Source organism: Leopardus geoffroyi, chromosome A1, assembly GCF_018350155.1.
Source record: "Leopardus geoffroyi isolate Oge1 chromosome A1, O.geoffroyi_Oge1_pat1.0, whole genome shotgun sequence".
Taxonomy (NCBI): domain Eukaryota; kingdom Metazoa; phylum Chordata; class Mammalia; order Carnivora; family Felidae; genus Leopardus; species Leopardus geoffroyi.
In genome coordinates, this window is record NC_059326.1 from 114761546 (window position 1) to 114783030 (window position 21485).

The 21485-nt window shown below is 46.5% G+C and overlaps 1 protein-coding gene and 1 long non-coding RNA gene across 2 annotated transcripts in view; both read left to right on the plus strand.

The window, feature by feature from the left end:
- The window catches only part of CTNNA1 (catenin alpha 1), a 320760-nt gene that overhangs the window by 36667 nt on the left and 262608 nt on the right, over positions 1-21485 (plus strand). The window lies entirely within an intron of this gene.
- On the plus strand, positions 4808-20517 carry LOC123580519. The gene is made up of 3 exons (XR_006703343.1): positions 4808-6468; positions 13534-13634; positions 19645-20517. It is a non-coding gene; the product is annotated as an uncharacterized LOC123580519 (long non-coding RNA).

Genomic DNA, 21485 nt, shown 5'->3' on the forward strand with positions numbered 1-21485 from the left:
TAATCATAATCCAGGTTGCTAATTGCTACTGTACAGGTAACATGGGATCTGGGAGGAGGGAACAGCTAACATGAAAGAGGGAGGGAAAGAGGCACTTAAACTTCATATTTTTAAAGGATGAGATGGGAGTTGGCCAATCTGAAAGGAGGGAGGAAACAGATTCCAGGCAGAGGGTACAGGAATTACAAAGGTACAAAGGAGCACAGTGAAGGGGAAGGGGGAGAATGGTGAGTTTCGTATGAGTAGAGGTAAGGGATGTCCCATGGGAGTGTCTGAAAAGAGGACTAGAATGAGAAGTTGGAGACCAACTATGAGGTGACTGCTGTACTCTCCTAAGGATGGACTGGACTTTATCACATATCAGTGGGGAGCTAGTGAAGACTTAAACAAGGGAGTAGGATAATCAGCTATTCACTCTATAAAGAGGTCACAGAGCAGAGTTGGGGTGGAGACCATTTGTTCCAGAGTCCCATGTACAATAGATCTTAACATCTCTCTCCTGTCATGGTGCACCAACTGGGGAATTCTTTCCTTTCTCCGTTCCTCTCTTCTTTATCCCACAGAAATGCGGTAAGCACCTATCAGAAGCCAGGCTCTGAGTTAGGTCCTGGGAAAACACAAATGAAGAAAAACCACTCTCTGCTCAGAGGAGCTCACAGTCTGGCTTAGTTTTCCCAAACATCATACTAGAGTATTCCTGAGTCCATTTCACTACCATGGTGAATTGAGAAAAAAACGAGGGCAATGTAGTGAGTCTTTAAATAAAGCTAAATATATTCCATATGAAACCTTTCCTTTCCAATGGGAGGTTATATTCATATGTGCATATTTCCTTGAAAAGATGAAAAAGGGTTCTGTTTTGCTTTGTTTTATGTTTACTTGGCAAAATGAAAAGTCAGCAGTATTTTGTCATATCTTAAAAATTATGTATGTGAGGGAAATTTACTGGTTAAGGGTTTAGTTCCTCATTACCATGGTAGTACTAAGAGAAGGCCTTTTTCATCCAAAGGAGTAAACCTATGAAGGGAACATAGATTTACCAGGCATGACTGAGACAAAAGTGGACTCTCCTGCCATTTCCCACCCACTGTAGAGTCAGGAATGGGGGGGTGGGGAGGGAGAATCCCTGGTTGCAAGAGAGTCAGGATTCAGGAATTTCCTCTCTTGAGAGCAGTTGCTCTTCCTGACAGAAGAAAGAGGGTATGTCTGATGTTCCAGGAACCTATAGGCTCAGGAGTTCTGAGTTCATCTCATCTGGCTGGGAAAAGGACAGCAATTCTATAGACAGATCCAGCAAGTTTAACAGGAAAAGCTGGTGAACTAGAAATGGGATGCCTCAGAGTAGAGGGCCTCTGGCCCTGTCTCTTATGGTATAATGGAATGGTCAAGTTTTTATCACAATTAGCCAGGCGTTCGAGGTTTTCATGACCCAGATGTAAATAACTCATACATCAATCCCTGCAGTCATATCACCTAGCCAATCACACTGGCTAGCAATGAAGCATTAGCACCTAAGCTCAACCCACCATGCTGTAGCAAAGCCACATCATCCTGTTTATAAAACGTAAGGCTTGTCGGTTTAAATTACTTTAGGAATCAGCATAGACAGTCTTATTTTGAGGTGGAGGGTGGTTTAGTGAATAGGATGAAATGCTTGCTTGACATCCAGAGGTTGGAGAGCCACTGCTCTCATTGGAGACTCAGACATGTGAGCAATTATTTCAGTGCAGTGTAATAAATGCATGTCCAAAGGCACAAAGAACCATGTTGTAGGAGGAGAGTGATGAGTTTAGTAGGAGCAGTAGGAAGGTGTATCTGGTGGGAGTGTCTGAAAAGGGTGTTAGAGAGGAAGGTTGTGGCCTGGTTAAGAGGAGCCAGGCCAGGAGTAGCTTCTCAGGAAGCACAGCTGAGGAAAGAGCTGCTGATCCAGGGACTAGAGAGGTAGGGGGAGGCTTTCTTAAGGAGCTGGCTCTTGGGATGGGTCTCTTGCATAGCCCTCTGCTTTAAGGCCCTCTTCTCTCCTTCCTTTCTCTCTGCCCCACATTTCCTGTGTGTGCCAGGCCCAGAACATCCTTGCAGTCTGCTGCTCTAATTACTTCATTCCATTTTAATTCTGCTGAGTTAGGAGCCTGTGAACTCAAGAGGAAATTCACACAAAATACCCAACAAATTGAATGTGCTGGCATTTCAGAAACACATCTGACCCTATCTGCCCCTTCATGTTCCCTTCCTCTTAGCACCTGCCTCCACCAGCCTTAGATTGAAAAATCAAGGATTAGGTGTGCTGGTGGGAAGAGGTGGTGGCACTATAGAGTAAGATATTAAATTTGACTGACCACTTAAGCCATTACCTTTCCAGGGAAGAGAGAGGGACAGGGTGGGGGGTTTCTGATGGGGGACCTTTCCTGGTCCCTTTCGAAAACTGGCAAGGCCCATCTCTGCAGCTCCAAAACATTGTGCCTATGTATGAATTGTGGTGTTTCTTCTTCCTTAGAGATATTTACGAATTAGGAGATACACCTTATTCCAAGCAGTTTGTTCATGGAGTTGTATAAAATGACCTCTTAAAATGAGGGGATTGCAGTTTGTAAGTCAGCAGTTCTCAAATTTTTTGGTCTTAAGATTCCTTCACACTCTTAAAAATTACTGAGGGTCTCCCAGAGCTTTTGTTGATGTGGGTTATATCTACTGACATTTGCTGTATTAAAAATTAAAACCCCAGGGGGGCCTGGGTGGCTCAGTTGGTTAGGTTTCCAACTCTTGATTTGGCTCAGATTATGATCTTATGGTTCATGGGGTTGATCCCCACATTTGGCTCCATGCTGACAGCATGGAGCCTGCTTGGGATTTTCTCTCTCCCTCTTTCTCTGCCCCTCCCCTGCTCACATGTGCACTCCCTCCCTCTCTCTCTGTCTCTGTCTCTGTCTCTGTCTCTCTCTCTCTCTCTCTCCAACACAAGTAAACTTAATGGGGAGCCTGGGTGGCTCAGTTGGTTGATGTCCCACTTTGGCTCAGGTCATGATCTCACAGTTCATTAGTTTGTGCCCCATATCTGGTTCACTGCTGTCCATAAAGCCCACTTTGGATCCTCTGTCCTCCTCTCTCTGCCCCTCTCCTACTTGCATTCTCCCCAAAATACATAAATATTAAAAAAATAATAAAGAAATAAACTTTTAAAAAGTTAAAAAAATTAAAACCCAGAAATTAAAAGAATATTAATCCATTTAAAAATAACAATAACCCATTATATGTTAAATAACACATTTTGTTGAAAAGAACTATATTTAGAAAAAATTATTTTATTTATTTATTTATTTTTGCATTTATTTATTTTTGAGAGACAGAGAGAGACAGAGCTCAAGTGGGGGAGGGGCAGAGAGAGAAGGAAACACAGAATCTGAAGCAGGCTCCAGGATGTGAGCACAGAACCTGATGCAGGGCTCAATCTCACAAACCATGAGATCATGACCCGAGCCAAAGTCGGACACTTAACTGACTGAGCCACTTAGGTGCCCCAGAACTATATTTTTTAAAACCAAAAACATTAGTGGTAAGATTGGCATGTTTTGCATTTTTGCAAATCTTTTTAATACCTGGATTCTTATTTCTTCTTCTGCATTCTTTCAGTTTCAGTCTGTTGTTTTGGTTGAAGTATTTGAAGAGTTGAAAACAGGAATATTTTAGCTTTCACATAATGGTGGATCGTTTTCTTTGATACTACACCAAAACTCAACACATGGCAGTTTCTTAAGGGTTACTTGTGATGTGGAACCGAATCATATCAAATAATTCCTACTCTATTACAGTAAAATCCATTGGCTTATGCTTTGAGTAGATTTTTCAACATCACACATTGGTCATTTGGAAAATATAGATCCTTTGAGTTACACAGATCTTCCAAATGTTAATACATTTCATTATATAATATTTTAAAAGTCATATTCATTCTACCACCATCAATCTCATCAGAGAAACCTTTAAGCATTGGGAACTCTCAAGCTCCTTGTGGCAGATACAAGTGTTCCAAAATTCTAATTTTTCCTTGAAACCTACATTTTATCATTGGCAACAAATACTGTTGGTTGTTTTCCTTGAAGTGACAGGCTTACTTTGTTCATTTTGGGGAAACTGTCTGCCATACACTCCTATCTGAATAATCTTAGTTTGTCTTTCAGTCATTCTTTCAAGTAAAAATGATGTTCCATGAGAAAAGAGGCTAGTTGAGCTTGAAACTGAAACAGTTGCAGAAGTGATTTCCCTGGAGACAACCACTGTGCTTGGGTTACAGCAGAAGTGGTTTATGTGTACTTGGTATTTCTGCAGCCAGAATATTAGAAAGATATACTCAAGAAGTGAGATCTAGGGGGCACCTGGGTGGCTCAGTGGTTTAGTGTCCAACTCTTGATTTTGGCTCAGGTCATGATCTCACAGTTACTGGGTTCAAGCCCCACATTGGGCTCTGCACTCACTGACAGCTGAGCCTACTTGAGATTCTCTCTCTCTCTCTCTCTCTCTCTCTCTCTCCCTCTCTCTCTCTCTCTCTGCCCTTTCCCTGCTCAGGTGTGTTCATGTGCATATTCTCTCTCTCTCTCTCTCTCTCTCTCTCTCTCAAAATAAATAAATAAACTTAAAAAAAAAAAAAAGATTTGAGATTTAGGGGCCCCTGGCTAGCTTAGTCTGGAGAGCATGTAACTCTTGATCTCAGGGTTATGAAGTCAAGCCCTATGTTGAGCATAGAGCCTGCTAAGAAAAAAATGAGTTCAGATTTAGTAAAAATTAATAATATTTACTATTTTATCAAGGACATTCCTAAGTGATAGTAAATTTATTTTTATTATTTTTATTTTTATTTATTTTTTTACTGCATGTGCATGGCAGTGAAGAATATAAAGACTGTTAGTACTTGTGTCATGCTTTGATTTCTGCTAAGGTATAAACTATTTTACCCCCTATTGTTTGTGTACTATTAGTGCAAATGTCAACACAGTGAAAAAGGCAAATAATGTCTTAATGGTGTTATGAAAATAGCTCTGACCTTGTGGATGCTTAGGCTCTTGAGAACCACCCAAGGGTCCATGGATTATATTTTGAGAACCACAGCTCTAAATGACATGTCTGACTTTCTTAGGATTTGCTCCTGGATCTTCTTTTCTTCTCACTCTTTACTCTCCTTGGGTGAATTCCTCTACTGTCTTTGAACTACCTCTATGCAAATGACCCACACATTTATTTTTCTAGCCCTGACTTCTCCTTAGGCTCCAGACCCATGTATCCGGCTGCCAATTTAACATTGGTATTGGACATCACAAAAGTTCCCCAAGGGTACCCTGTCTAAGAACTTGTGGTGTTCTTCCATGTTGTCTTCTATACAGTTATACAAGCTGGAATTCTCATCCTGACCACATTCACTCTACCCCCATATCCAGTCTATCATCAAGTTCTGCTAATTTTACCTCCTAAATATCTTTTTAGTCCATAACTTCTCTCTATAGCCATCATTACCACCACTACCAAAGTCAAAGACATCATTATCTCTTGCTGGAATTACCACAATGGTCCCCCTTTATTGTAGTGAGTGATCTTTTTAAAACACAAATCTAATCATGCAAAACCCTGCTTAAACCCTTCAGTGACCTCCCATTGCTCTCAAGACAAAGATCAAGATCTTTAATATGTCTAACTCCCCAAACTAGGTCAGGTTCTTTGGTATATGCTCTACTGAAAAGATTCTTATCCTTAATAATGCTCATCATAGTTTGGTTTGTACTTATATATTCATGCAGGATTGTTTGATTAGTGTCTCTCCCTGAAGAGATTGTAAGTTCGATGAGAGCAGACGTTCTGTAAATATTTGCTGAGTCCAAGATGGAATGAGGCCTAGGACAATTCCTCTGAACATAGATTAACTACTGAAAAATTAAATCTTTTGCCCCAGGCCCCTGAGTTGGGGGAAGACCCATTTTTATTTTCATTGTCTCCTAGCATTTCAAAGACAAATGCTGTCTTGTCCAATGCTTTCCATCAAAATGTCCTCCTAATCACAGGGGCACATTCATCTTCCTTTTGACATAGGAGCCCTTTTTGTTCTCCATCACTCATGCTGCCCATGGTTCTTGGAGAGTGTTAGCTAGCAATACTGTCCCTTCAGGAATAGAAAAGAGGATTCCTCATCTCTTCTCCAACTAGATGATTGGCTGGGAGGCCCACTTCAGCAAGAGAGAATAAAATATATCAAGTGGAGGTGCCAAGAGGAAAATAAAAAGAGAATGAGTCATGATGTTTGTCCTCAGGGAGAATTCAATCTGCTGCAGGAGACAGGACCACTTCTTGGAGTCCTTTTCAGCTGAGGTCAATATAGCACTGGAAGTGGCCTTTCCTGAAAGAAGAAAGGGAAACAAGCATTTATTGACCCATGTCAGGCACTTTGAGATTTGTTCTCTCCTTTAGTCTTCGCAACAGCAATATGAGGTAAGAATTATTGTCCCATTTGTATAAATGAGGAAGCAACAGACCCAGAGAGGTTAAGTAACTTACACACTTAATATAGTATATTAGACCTGTTTACTTACCCATTCCACAGCCCTCTTTAAGAGCTTCTGTACTGGCCAAAACTTGGCTGCAGGCCATATTATATACTACATGACACCTCCCCCCAGCCCCTGCTTAAACCTCCATTTACCCTCCTCTACCCTCTTCTGCCCTAGGTGATTGGACCAGAGGAGGTTCTGATCCAAGGTCAATCATTTTATGGGCTGGCCAATTGCCTCTAATTTATGGCCTGATATAAAAAAGACAATCTAGGCCAATCAGATTCAGAGTCTAAAGCATAGAGTAACCCAGGAGTATCCAGAGCCTGGAAGAGAAGCCGACCTGCCCAGTGTAGCTGAATCACATTAAGGGTGGGTAGGGCCTGACAAGGAAGAGCCAGGATCTCCAGCCAACAAGGAGTCTTGAATCTAGGTTCTTTCCCAACTTCAGCATCTGCCCCTGGAGTGTTCAGAGAGGCCCCATTGGTTCCTCATACACACTGACATGAACCTTATATGCTTGAGTTAACTTGAGGGGGTCTCTTTGTCCATAAGAGTTAGACTCAAATGGTTATAGAGTAAGAGAGTCAGAATCCCAATTGAAGCCCATCTGACTACACACCCTGAGCTCCTTTCATTATTTCACACTGCAGCGGGGAAGACCCTAAAGAGTGTCAGGGGCCCAACACCCTGGAAATGAACAAAGTCAACTTTGGAGAGAGCTACCAGTTTAAAGAAGGACATGTCAGAGACCCTCTCCTGCTGGGTGCTGTGAGGTCATCAAAAGACTGATGAATAGTGCCTGGCCTTGCTTTGAGAAGTACAAACCACACGGGCTAGAAGCCCTCGCACTGCCAGCCATAGTTTGGTGTGCGACATCATGTATGAAGTCACTAGTCATCAGTGACATCACTCAGTGATGCCATTCCCATCCTGGGCAGCTCAGGTTGGGAAGCACAGAAGGCACACATTCGGACTGAGCAGACTGGGATTCAAGTCTTCTCCTTGCCTGTCTGTGCTTGGGAAAAGCAGCACTACTTTTCCTCAGTGTCCTCATGGGTAAAAATGGAGATTATTCTTATTCCACAATAAGGATTACCAGAGATAAATTTGTAAGACCCTACATCAAGGGGAGTTAGTGTTTAATGGACACAGAATTTCAGTTGGGGAAGACAAAAAAGTTCTAGAGAGGAATGGTGGTGATGGTTGCACAACATGAATGCACTTAATACCTCAGAACTGCATGCTTAAAAATGGCAAGTTTTATGTTATATGTTTTTTACATGAAAGAATAAAGACTTTATGTTGATCTCCCATGTAGCAGGGCCTTATAAATGCTAGTTTCTGTCTTTATCCTCTGTAGCAGAAGCCAAGGTCCAATTAATCCCAGTGCCCTTAATCCAAGGCAACTCATTAGCTCTCTACCAAGGCCCTGAGGCATGCTCCCCTCCGCCTGCCCAGCTCCCTGCCCTAGAGAGCCTGACGCCCTGAAATAAAGTGTCCAGACCTGGGAGATAGGACTGTTTTGAGCTGAGCACTTCCCAGGGCAAGAGGCCAGTTCTTGAGGCTGCTGGGGCAGAGCAGAGCTGGGTCAGAGATTTGAGCAGGCCCCGCCTGGGGATGCTGGGCCATGGGGCAGTGTCCAGAGCTCTGACTGCTGAGGCTCTCTCTCTAGATAGAGGAGCACCGGGGAGGGAGTCTTCTTTTCAGGAAAGAGTGAATCTCTGCTGGAAATTCCAGAGCTCTTCTGGGAGGCCTTCTTTCTCCTAGCCATCAGTTTTCTGATCACATCACTAGCGATACTCATTGTGTGCTCTGTGGAGCTGCCCCCACCCCTTCCTCACAGAAACCCCCACCTCTACCTCCCCCAAAGTCGGTGCCTGTGTTAATATGATGATGCTGTGATAATGGCCAGGAGATGGCTTCAGCTATCTGATTAAGCCCTCTGGAATGGCATCCAGGGCACTGTCTTAACTCTCCCTGATGAGCAGGCAGCCAGGGCCCAGGGCTGGAGCACAGGCTCTGGCTGGGAAATTGTATCCGGGAAAGCACTGAGGGGGAAAATTGGAAGTATCAGAATTTCCCAGGTTGCTATTCCACAGGGGCCAAACATCCTCAGCAGCAGCACTAATTATGATCCAAGAGAGTCAGGCCTGGCTGCCTAGCTTGCCCAGGCAGTCCTTGAGAGCAGCCTTGGGAGCCGGCAGGACAGAGGCAGAGCTGAGGGAGGCCTAGGCTCCAGAACCTGGGGACTCTGGGAGATGAGAGACAGGAGGGTCATTCAGACATGTGGGGAGGGAGAGCTGGGTAGGGCTGCTAGGGGTCCTCATGTACTTCAGAATGTTTGCAACTGTGATAGGAAGGGTGGAAGTTAGGTTGCTGGGATGATTTCTACCTGCCAGGAATTCAGAGTTGTCTCACTTCCGTTCTTCCTCTCTCTCTTGTCCTCAGTGCTCCTCTGAAAATTTTCTTGTCAGTGTGACCCATGACTTCCCTGTTGCCAATTTCAGCAGTCATGGTCATCTCTTAGTCTTTCGGGCAGCCACCTTGACATGGATGGTTGCTCGTTCCTTCCTAAAACACCCTTTTCATTTGGCTTCCATGACACCTCTCCTACCTCCGTTCTCCTACCTCCATGGTCTCCTGTGCTGGCTCCATAGCATTTTCCACATCTCCACGATGACCTGGGACTGTCATCACCACCACCACCCTCTCTCCACCCTGGCACTCTCCCTTATCCACTCTCACTCCCTAGGTAATTACATCTATCTCAGGGCATTAAAGCCAGCTGTATGTTGATGAATCCCAAATGACTATCTTCAGCCCCTACTTCTCCCCTGAACTGTAGACTCATATCCAGCTGCTCCTTGAAATTTCCATGTAAATGTCACTCATGGACCTCTCAGACTCACTGGTCCCCCAGTCTTCTGCCTTGTGATAAATGCAACTCTATTCTACCAGGCCCCAAACTTCAAAGTCATTCCTGGTTCTTCTCTTCCTTTAGTGCCCCCTTATCCAATTCCTCAGAAAATGGTATAAGTTCTGCCCTTTAAATTACTCCACAATCCTGTCACTAATCTCTAGATACACCACTCTTACCCTCATCAGAGCCACCATCATTACTTGCCTAGACAATTGCAATCGCTTCTGAATTGGTTTCAGTATAGATTAGGCTGTTTCAGGGTCTCTGAAACACAGGGTTTTATACAAGATAGAAGATTTCTTCTTTCTCCAGTGTGAACCTGTGCATAATAGCCAGGTTGATACAGTCCTTCCACACTGTCAGGGACCGTAGCTTCTCAGGGCTTGAGGCTCTGTCATCTTCATCATGTGACTTCTATCTTGTGGCACAAGATAGCTGGTCCACCTGGCACTATTGTGCCCATGAGGTTTCAGCCTGTGGAGAGGGGAGAAGGAAGAAGTGGAGGGCAGCCCTCTTCCTTTAAGAACATGACCCAAAGGTTGCACCTATCCCTCTGCTCACATTCCATCAACCAGCATTTTGTCATATGGCCACACTTAGCTGCATGAGGGGTTGGGAAATGTAGTTCTCTTTGTGAGAAGCCTTGTGCTCAGCTAAAATGTGGAAAGAGAATGAATTTGGGGCAAAAATGTATAGGCTCTGCCATAGCTTCCTAAGTAGTTTCCCTGCTTTTGCTCTACCCCCTGTAGGTTGTCCTCAAAACAACCAAAATAGTCCTGTACCATGAGAATAGGTCACTCCTCTGTGCAGGACTTTCTAATGACTTTTTTTCTCATAATGAAATCTAAAATCCTTATTATTATCTGCAAGGCCCTATGAAATTTGAACACCAACTTCTTTTTTTTTTTTTTTAATTTTTAATGTTTATTTTTGAGAGAAAGAGACAGTGCGAGCAGGGGAGGGGCAGAGAAAGAGGGAGACACAGAATCCTAAGCAGGCTCCAGGCTCTGAGCTGTCAGCACAGAGCCCGACGCGGGACTCTAACTCAGACTGCAAAATCATGACCTGAGCCGAATTTGGACGCTTAACCGCTTTACTGACTGAGCCACCCAGGTGCCCCTAGGCACCAATTTCTTTCTGATCTCATCTCCTGCCAATCTCCCCCTTGCTCACTCCACTCCTGCCAGGCTGACTCCTTGCAAAATGCCCCCACCTCAGGGCTTTGGCAGTTGCTGTTCCCTTTGCCTGGAGCACTCTTCTCCCAGATAGCTGCCAGTGTAGCTGCTTCACTCGCTTCTGGTATCTGCTCAAATGCCACCTCGCACAGCACTTTTCTTGACTCCAATTCCCACTGCCCATAGCCCCCTCACACTACTTTGTTTTTACCAAGGCAATTGACACCACCTGAAATATTATATGTTTACCTACTTTACATTTGTTTCTCCCCACTAGAACACGAGATCTAGGGTCCACATAGAGCAGGTGTGCTATACGTGCTTGTTGAATGGTGAATGGATGAAGATAGCAGTGCCTGGGCAGAAAGGTGGCAGGACAGGGTTTCCTTCCTAATCATTTCAGAGAGGACCCATTTCTTGATCTCTCTTGTATTTCTAGTGTGGCAGCAGAGACTCATTAGTGTCTTACTTCTGGGCACTTCCTTCAGTTCAATTTATCAAATATTCATTAGGCATCTCGTGTGTTAGGGTATCTAGTATGGTAGATATAAAAGGAGAATAAGCTATAGGCCAGATCTGGCCCTCAGGAAACTTACAGACTGGTTAGCAGCCTAAGTTTTGTCCTTTTTTTTTTTTTTTTTTTTTTTTTCTTTGCAAGGTCTAAAGGTACCTATTCAGGTATGGTATAAAAAGTCATGGAAAAAGTGGCTCCTCTCTTTTTTTATGGCAGCACCATGAACTGGTGTGACCTGAATGGGGAAAGAGGAGAGGGTATGAAGAAAGGCTGCCCCCTTATAGGTTATAGTTGTAGGTTATGGTGGGCTTTTTCCTCTTACTCCCTGTGGAATAGGGCCTCACTACTGATATGCTTAAGAAACTGTTTGAAGCAGTTATCATTCATTGGATGAGGAAAGAGACATGAGATGAATGGGGTGACCAGAAGGGTAGGGAGATAGAGGGGAGGGATGAGAGTCTTGAGGAGGCCCAGCTGGATGAAAAGGTAGCTCAGAGAAGATGAGTAGGAGATATATTACATGAAATGATTGTCCATTATCCTTTCCTGCCCTTGGAAAAATGCAAAGGACCAGGGTTAGTTATTTTCCCCAGACTCCTTCGTGCAGGGCTGCTTAGACATTGCTATGACATTTACAGCCCAAGAAGATCAGAGGAAGGTGGCCTAGGTTTGGCTTTCCACACTGGGAATTGAATTTTTTTTTCCTTTTAATGAGGCTGCTTGTTGCATCCTCTCCTAATTTTTCTTTCTCTTGACATTCCCCTTCCATCTGAACTAGAGCCAAAAGCAGTGGTTCTCAAACTTAAACACACATTGCAACTATTTGGAGGGCTTATTAAAACAATGTTGTTTTAACACAATCTTGTCGGGGTGCCTGGGTGGCTCAGTCAGTTAAGTGTCCAACTTTGGCTCAGGTTCTGATCTCATGGTTTGTGAGTTCGAGCCCTGTGTCGGGCTCTGTGCTGACAGCTCGGAGCTTGGAGCCTGCTTTGGATTCTGTGTCTCCCTCTCTCTCTGCCCCTCCCCTGCTCATGCTCTGTCTCTCTCTGTCTCAAAAATAAATAAAACCTTAAAAAAAATTTTTTTTTAACACAATCTTGTCACATCCAGAGTTTACTCATTCAGTAGATCTGGGATAGAGACTGAAAATTTACATTTATAGCAAGTTCTCAGATGATATTGATGTTGCTGGTCCCAACCATGTTGGGAGAACCACTGGACTAGAGCAACTAATTTGGGTCTCAAGGTGCCTCATCCCTGATAGTCTGTTCCAGTCATTTCCCCCCATTCTCCAGCCACAGAGAGATTGGCCTTGAGTTATCACAAGATTAACTCAAGGATTTCCTGACCAATAGGGCTGTGGCCAAGTCAGACCCAGGAATCTCCCTCCCTGTAAATCTTTGAGAACTTCTTCCATTGCCATGTGTCGGGGTGAGTGAAGGTCTGTTCCCCTCCTGCCATAAATTCACCCTCCTCAGACAGGGAATCACAAGACCTGAGAATAGCAGAAACTGTTACAGGTGGAGGCTGGGAGAACAATTGATGTGGAGTAAGCAGAGGGAACTCCCCTCCCACACTTCTGTTTCTTTGAGATTAAAATATTTGTTTCTTCCTGGGCTCTGGCTCATGCCAATGTCTGGGAAACCATTTATGCTTAATGTCTCCAACCCATTAGCTGCCCGGCATGGGGTTCTGCTAATCAGGCTCCTTAATGGCAGGGCTCTGAAGAGTGACACTGTGAGTGTCTGCACCAACTTCCCAGCCTCAGCTGGAGAGGAAGTGTCTAGACAAAGATCAAGGCCCAGATAGACTCAGAGGTGTCCTGAGAATGATTCATGCCAATTTTGGGAGCCCATGTAATAGTAACCCAACCTCCCGCCTCCATTTTGGTACAAATGCCATAGTATGCCCTCTGATAACATTGGCTGAAATAGCAAGACCCCTCAGTCCTACTCCAGCCTTCTCTGTCTTCACATTCGAGGATAATAGGCTCCTTTGGAAACATATTCTTGCACCAGGGGCCTTCATTCAGCATTCATTGAGTACCCCTATGAATGAAAGTCTCTCTTCTGCATTACCCGCTTCCCCCTTCAAAATCCAAAAGCCCTTATTTTGTTCTGTCACCGCGTAGGTGATGAGGGCCTTTCGCCTAGAATCTAGGGGATCCCTGAGAATCATTTAACTCTAAGACTCTGTGGTTCTATATTGCTGCTTCTTCTACAGTCACTCTTGAAGAGTTTGGGTTCTGTGGCTTTGATCTACAGAGGGAATATTTGGAGTACCTTCATTTAAGGGTGACCAGATCCCAGCCAGGAGGCCATGACTTGAATCCATTCTCAAAGTATTTTTCTCTTGCTCCTCTTTGACATCTCATGATGTTTTTGGTCCTACTAGATAACTCAAACTACTGGCAGCTCCATAAAATGCTAGGAGGCAAAGATACCACCCCCGGCCCATCAACACACACCCCTTCAATGAAGCACTTGAAACAGGAGGTGGGTCTCTGTTATTTTTTTTATGTTTTATTTATTTTTGAGAGAGCACAAGTGGGGGAGGGGCAGAGAAAGAGGGGTGGAGAATCTGAAGCTGGCTCTATGCTGACAGCAGTGAGCCTAATGTGGGACTCAAACTCACGAACTGTGAGATCATGATCTGAGCTGAAGTTGGGCGCTCAACCTACTGGGCTGCCCAGCTGCCCCATAAGTCTTGGTTATTAAGAGGCATGAAGGGAGCCAGCAAGTGCCATTGACTACTTCATGTTCACCCTCTCCTCATTTCTCCGAACTTCAGGGGCTAAAACAGATTAAACATTTTTTTTTTTCTTTCTTTTTTTTTTTTTTAATGTTTATTTATTTGTGAGAGAGAGAGGGAGAGGGAGAGGGAGAGGGAGAGGGAGAGAGAGAGAGAGAGACAGAGTGCAAGTGGGGGAGGGGCAGAGAGAGACTGTGGCACAGAATCTGAAGCAGGCTCCAGGCTCTGAGCTGTTAGCACAGAGCCAGATGTGAGGCCTGAACTCAGAAGTTATGAGATCATGACCTGAGACCCAGTCAGACGCTTAACAGACTCAGCCACCCAGGTACCCCTGAACATTTTTAATGGGAACCCCAACACTGAGCCCCAATAGCCATCAGAATCACAGGGATAAATAATGCTGACTTTTCTCCTTCTAGGCACGGAGAGCTCATACAGGCGCCTGTATTTCAGGCCACCAGTTAACTAGCTGGCTGGCCAAGAGCTTGGGAGCCTCCTCTTTTTCGCTATTTCCATCCTGGCTCCTCAGCCTCAGGTCTGAGCCATGGGGAACCCTCTCCAATCTGCTGGAACAGAACATCACAAGCTGCTCCTGTTGTGGTCTGGGCCGCCAGCTCTCCAGCCTGCTGCTGCTGGAAGAAGACTATGATGTTAGAATCAGTCCACAGCATCCCTCTACATGCCAGTCCCTTCATCAGGGGAGGGGGGCCCATTTGGAAAGAATCACATCTGAAGCAGGCAGTTTGGAAAGCAATGGGGAGAATGGATGAAAGAACAAGTGCTCAAGTCACCAATTGGGCAGAGCCATGTGTCTGCCAGGCCACTTGTACGTACGCTTTTCCCACAGCCCAGCCTTCCCATATGGCCTGCCCAGGCCAGTCTGCCCAGCTCTCATCCTTTCTCCTGCTCCTGGGACCTGGAGAAATGCCAGCATTTCCCTTTTCTGACCCTCTGCCTTTGGGGCCCCACCTGGCCCATTCCTAAAATATGAACCTCCCAGCTGGAGGCTGGCTTGCACAAGGCAGGCATTATAAGGAGGGCAGGGGCTAGAATCGTAGGTCTGAGCTGATGATCCTGTGTTCTAGAGCCAAGGGTAGGGTAGGCACACTTAGCAACTGAAATGTCATCTGCTTCCTGGCTCCCTTTTCTACCAGGACATAATCTGCCTGAAGCCGTCTGTAGACTTGGAAGACTTGTGCTTAACTCGGATCTGTCCCTTTTTTAGCTGCTAGTTTTGGCAAATTGACCCCTCTGGGTCTCCACTTCCTTTTCTGTAAAATAAAGGCATTAAGTAGGGTAATTTGAGAATGAGTGATAAACTGGGAACTGCAGCACAGATCTTAGTTATCCTTCTCATGCCCTGTCCCTTTGGATCCCCCAGGATACTGGTCACACAGGAGATGCTCTCTTGTCTGCCTGAGGGGTCAGGATGCTCCTAGGAGGCAGCCCCATCCTGCCTAGGAGCAGCCAGAGCCCTGAAACTTCCAGGAAGGATTACTGTGAGCCCCTATCTGTTTTGTGTTTCTAAGGATGCAAGGTAGAGAGGATGGGTGGGAAGAATTTAGGTCAGGGAAGGCCTTGGGGGGGGTGGGTAGGGTGGGGAGCTGAGGTCTCATTTCCATTGTTTTGCCCTGGAGGCCACAGAGTGTGTGTGTGCTAGGTTTTTCTCCTGCCTGGCTCTGGCTGGGTTTGAAGGAGGAATCCCCACTGAAGATTGATGTCACAGACTTGCCTTCCCCTCCCCCAGCCTCATCCTTGGTGATTTAAAGAAATTATTTGGACATAAGAGTTAATGGAAGTAGGTTGCTAGTGTGTGGGTGAATTCATCACTGTCTCCCTGCATTCCAAGAGCAGATCTGTCTTTTTGGGCGAGATATCCTAGAGTGACTTTCCAAGGTCTGGAGAATAAAGGCTACCTTGGGAGGGCAGGGTTGTAGCAGGCTGGGTAGGGATTTGGGGCCGCAGAGATGACCACAAAGTGCAAAGTGTCTGAGGGATTGACTGGGAGTGCTTTCTTTCCCTTTTGTTCTTTAATTTATGGGGGGAAGGGAGGCAGAGAGTATTGGCATTGCGGAGAATGCTGCTACTCCAGACCCCCCCACCCCAGCCCCCATCTGTCTCCTGCCCTGGGAAGTAGACAAACCGCTGCAGCCCACCGCTCAGGGTGAGGAGGGCTGTTTTTGCAGCTGTTGTTGGCAGTTATGAAAGAGGTGGAGAGGAGGGGAGGTAGAGGGGGAATGTTTGATGGGGTGGTGCTCTGGAAGGAAGAGAACTAGCTCTCCTCCGTTCCATTCCCATCCTCCCCCTCAGCACTTCCTGGAGGTGGCATTCAGGCAGGGAGCTCTTTTGAAAGCACAAAGACCTAGTGCTGTAAGGCTTGAAGGCTGGGAGGCAGGGGGGATGAGAAGAGGGGAAGATAATTATGCAGGTGGGGGCAAAAGAGGACTGCTACCCCCTCTGACCCCACACCCAGCCAGGCCTTCCTCACAATCTAAGGGTGAGCGAGTACATGAGTGAGTGTGTGTGTGAGTGTTCACATGAGTACACTTACACCTACATTTCGCATGTGCACAGAGATGCAGCTATGAAATGTTAGAGGGAGAATGACTGGACATAATGTTGAGGCTTGTTCCCCACCTCGCCAGCCTGTCACTGGTTTCTTTCAAATATTTGCTGGGTCTTACTTGGTCATCTCTCCACTCCTTAATCTTGCTTCTGCCTCTTTCGTCAGTTTCTCCAAGTCCTGTCTCTTTCCCCCGTCTTTCCATCTCTGATCTTGAAAATGGGAAGTGTTGGAAGAAGCCCCTGTCTCCTGGCTGCCACTATTTAGGATGCAGCAAGATGGGTTTAAATCAGATTAAAAAAAGAACTGGGGGCAGGGAGTAGTGTGTGGTTGGGACAGAAGACAACCACTAGGGATTGGCTGTAGAATCCTATAGGCTCATAGAATGTTGGAGCTCCACAGAGACCTGAAGCATCTTCAAGTCTCTCCTGAGCTTACAGACTTAGAGCCAGAGGTCTTTTGGGAAACAGCTATTGATCTGTATAATCAATAGTAAATTTGGATGTGTCACACTGGCACCTGGGGGAGTTGTTGGGGAGAACTCTCCTGTCTTCCCCAAGGCTGACAGAGACACCCCCCCCCCCCCCCGGTCCAACCACACACTGACTGAGATGATTCTCTGAGTGTGGCACAGCCTTTTCTTTCTTGAGGCTCAGATGAGGCAACTGATTTTGCTCCAGAACATGATTTGTCTCTTGAAGCCAGAAACATCTGCAAACTGGACACCTTCCTCAGAGCACTGTGCATGTGCCCAGAGGCCCTAGCCTAGACCACTGCAGGGGGGGACCCTACAGGGTCCCATTGTGTCTTTCCCCCAGGTCAACAACTCTCTGCTCATTCCTCTCCTCAGTGGCCCCTCGGGAATTCTAGCTCTGATTCAGGCTCTGGCATTGTATAGGGGAGGCAACATAAAGCATGGCCCCTTCTGTTGGGACAAGTATAATCTGCTTTAACACTCCTTCCTTCCTCTAGCCCTGAACTGGCTTCAGCCAAGTCAGACAGCAGGGGGCGCTGCTGGGTCATCCCAAGGAGAGGATTCTGGGCTGCTGTCTTTAGCCTGGACTCTGAGAACACTGGAAATTTTGTCTGTCCACTTGTCAATCTGAGGGTGAGCAGGGCAGGCCCTTTGGGAACTGGAAGCAATCTTTTTTTGGCAGACAGAGAGAGAGGCTTGAGAAAGAGGCCTTTCTAGCTTGTCCCTGAGACTCCTTGGGCTGGAAGGAAACTGCCCCTAGGAGGTCAGCTTGTAGGGCAAATCTCCATCTAGGAACCATGGCCAAGCCCAGGTGGGTCCCAGTTTGGGAACAGTGTAATTCCTGGCCTCTTGATAGTCCCTAGCAGCCAGCTCTGGTTTGGCCATCTTTGGGGGGCTGAATTTTCTTCTCAATGACTTCAAGATTAATCTGTGTTGCCATTTTTTTTTTAATTAAAAAAATTTTTTTTAATGTTTATTTTTGAGAGAAAGAGAGAGAGAGAGAGAGAGAGAGAGAGAGCATGAGTGGGAGAGGGGCAGAGAGAGAGGGAGACACAGAATCTGAAGCAGGCTCCAGGCTTTGAGCTGTGTTGGCACAGAGCCAGACATGGGACTGGAGTTCACCAACTGCAAGACCGTGACCTGAGCCGAAGTCAGACGCTTAACCAACTGAGCCACCCAGGCGCCCCTAATCTGTGTTGCTATTGCCCATGCCCTGCCTACTAGGTTCTTCATCAAGAGAAAAACAAAAAAACAAAAAAAAACAGAAACAAAACAAACAACCTTTTTCTCTTTCAGATCTGTCCTCTTGGACATATCTAGGAGTCAGAGGTGGGGTGAAGCAGGGAGTGCTGAGCAGGGGTGTGGTACATTCCTGACCTGAAGGTGACATACCAGGGGCTTTCTGGGCAACCACTTTTCTCAGGGAAACCTTGGAAGGGGGCAGCTTCCCAAGGCCAAGCTCCTGCTTCTTTTCCATGTGTCCCTCAGGCTTCATTATCCCTACTTAGTCATCCCAAAGCCACTGGCCCTCAAGAGTTCATCCTGTCCAGTAACAGGGCCTGTGTGGGCACTGATGTATGGGCACAGGGAGGGTGACACCTGTATCATGTTACACAGCCCCAGAAGAAAAGCCTGGCCTTTAGCTTCTAGCACCTCCAAGTTTTCTCTGTTCAAATAATGAGGGGAGAGTCCAGGGCATGGTTGCTGGTGTGGAAGATAGGATCTCTGGGCTGGAAACAAAGGCTTTGTTGCCAGCAGAGCTGAGGACACAGGCCCAAATCTGTGAATTTATTCTGGGGAAGGACATGACTGAGTCATCCTCAGACCTGGTTTCTAACATCAGAACCCAAAATCACTGGTTCTCTCTAGAGTCTGGCTCTGCAGGAGCCCCACCTCATCCCACAAGGCCTCGGGGGTGCTGTGAACATTAAAGCAATAGGTCTTCCAGGATACGGAGGAAGGGGGTAAGAGGAAGAGAAAGACAAAGACAGTTTTGGGGGCCCTGGCTGGGTCCAGCATGAGAAGTACTTCACTTTCCTTAATATCTTAGGGGTCCTGAGCAGCTCCACCCCACAGCTCCACCCCACCCCCATGGAGTCATTCACTCTCAAGCTCTCCAGGGCAGTTGAGGTTAGGGATGGGATCTTCTTTGATTGGAAGTCTGCAGAGAAGCAAAATCTGTAGTTTGCATGTAGCCTTTTCCCTATGTCTCCCAACTCTGTCAACTAGGACACTCTCTGAGATTTCACGTGAAGTTCTTCCATTTGCAGTCTTAGCCCACCCTTTAGCTTGTGGCACACCTTGGAGACCCCTGGGACACCCACCTGTGCAATTCACACTGTTGGACAAGTGAGGCACAGATGTGTGGAGCAGGCTGACAGGAAGAAGACTGCGTCACAAATTAGCCTTATTCATTGGTCTCAAAGGTCAGAAGTGTGACTGGCCCCCGAAGGCCGTTGATATTGGTCAGGGAGGAAGATCTGAGAGTTTGGTTATCAGTCTGCAGTTGACTCAGCCATATCCAAGAACTCACGGAAGTGAGATCTCAGCTGGATCAATGGACAAAAGACAGATGCCTTTAAGAGGGATTGTAGCCCCACCCACGTGGTCCTCTCATCCATTCTCTGGTGTCCCCTCCCCTAGCCTGGCATCTGACCCTCTGTGCGGAGATAAAACCTTTTTCCATTCTAAATGACCCTTTACCCCTTTTCTGCAGGATGCTAGGCATTAGCTGGACATCAGCCTGCTCACAGAAGCTCAGGCTCCTGAGATGGAAATGAAGGAGTGCAGAAGTCAAAGTCATTCCTGGTCCAGAAGCAAGTTGAGCGTTCACTGGCCTGGCCACTGGGAAGGACCACTCCAACACTTGTGATTCCAGAAGCCTCATTTTCAAGGCCCCTACTGCTTAAGGAACTAGGAGTTTGGGCCATCTCAGTAATGGCTCCTTGATATATAATCTGAGGCTTTAGGGGAAGAGGGATACAGGAATCAAAAATAACAACTCCTGTTCATTGAGCACTTTCTATAGATAAAGTGTTGGTCTAAGCATTTCACATGCTTTGCCTTGTGTAATCTTCAAACGACTCACTGAATTGTGATCCCTCTTTTATAGATGAGTAAACTAGGCACCCACTTAATGATAATAAAAATTAAAATAGTAATATTAATGAGAAAAATTTAACAGCTTTAATGTTTTTTACACTGATCCAGTGCCAGGCCCTGTGCAAGCATATTATATATGTATGATATCAAGTCCTGACAGTTCATCATATTATCCCCATTTTCAACTAAGGAAACAGACTGAGGGAAGTGACTTGCCTGAGATCACTGGATTTCAGAAAGTGACCGAGCCAAGAGCCAAACTCGCTTCTGTGTGATTCCAAAGCAGCCTGAAGCCACAATTCCTTAGCAGCCTCCCAAGGGGGCCATCATGGCGAGGACAGGAGGTTATGGAAGAGGATCCCATTGGCCTTTAAAAGCAGAGGTACCCTGGCTTATGAGCTGGGCCATGAGCTACAAACTCTGCCATTATGGGAAGCTGTGGGAGAGACACCGCCCCTTCCCACTGGGCAGTGAGGGAAGCTTTAATGCCGTCTTCTCACCCACCTGGTAATGGGCCGTGTAAACTCACAAACTGCAGGAAAACAGTTCCTTGAACAGGGATGCAGAGGATGTTTGCTCTGGTCCAAAGCCTCTGCCTCCCTGCTCACCCTGAGATGTGGGGCTGTTGTCAGTCTCTGCTTTCTCTCCATTGTCACTGTGAATCCTGCTGGGCTGTCGTTGCCTTGGTAACTTGCTGGGAAGCTCTTGAGGCTTTCTAAAACCAGAGAGGGCTGTGGAGGGAGGAACGAGGCTCTGCTGGGCTGCCGATCACAAAAGGGAAGAAACTATCCCCGTGTTTGCTGCCCTTACCAGCCACACAGACAGTCCTTCCTTGGGTTTTACCTCAGCCTCTTCTGTTGCCTCCACAGGAGCTTCGTAGCTTTTAAGGCCGGGCCTGAGTGGGGGGCGGGGCGGAGGGGAGCATTCACTGGCATGGCCCTGTGCTGCTCTGCCCTTGGAGTTGGTTCCCACTGTTGTCAGACAGAGCTGCTTGGACTTCTGGTTGCACCCGTACCCTGGCCCTGAAATGTTAATTGGTTTATGAAGTTCACTGCCTATTTTTTATGAGACAGATAATTATGGTAAGGGGAGGTCAGGGCCTCCTCTGCTGGACTTTGCGGGGCCTCCAGTACTCCTGACTCCCCAGTCAGCACCCAGGCAGACTGATGGGGTCTGGGTGGGCAGGAGCAGGCCTAGGCGTTGGGGAGGGGCCTGGATATACTCACCATGGGACAAGGGGCCAAGCCTTCAGGCTTGTAGTCCCTGTGATGGGATCAAGGAGGCAAATGCACACCTGCCACATAGTTGAGGTGGGTACCTGCAGATGCTGTCCTTGGGTGAGAGAGACAGAGAGGTGTGGCTCTCCTTCCAGGGGCCTCTGGCAGGTCTTAGGCTTCCTAAGGGATTCCTACGTGGGGCTGCCCCTGGCTGTGCCAAGAAATCCTTAATCTTGAC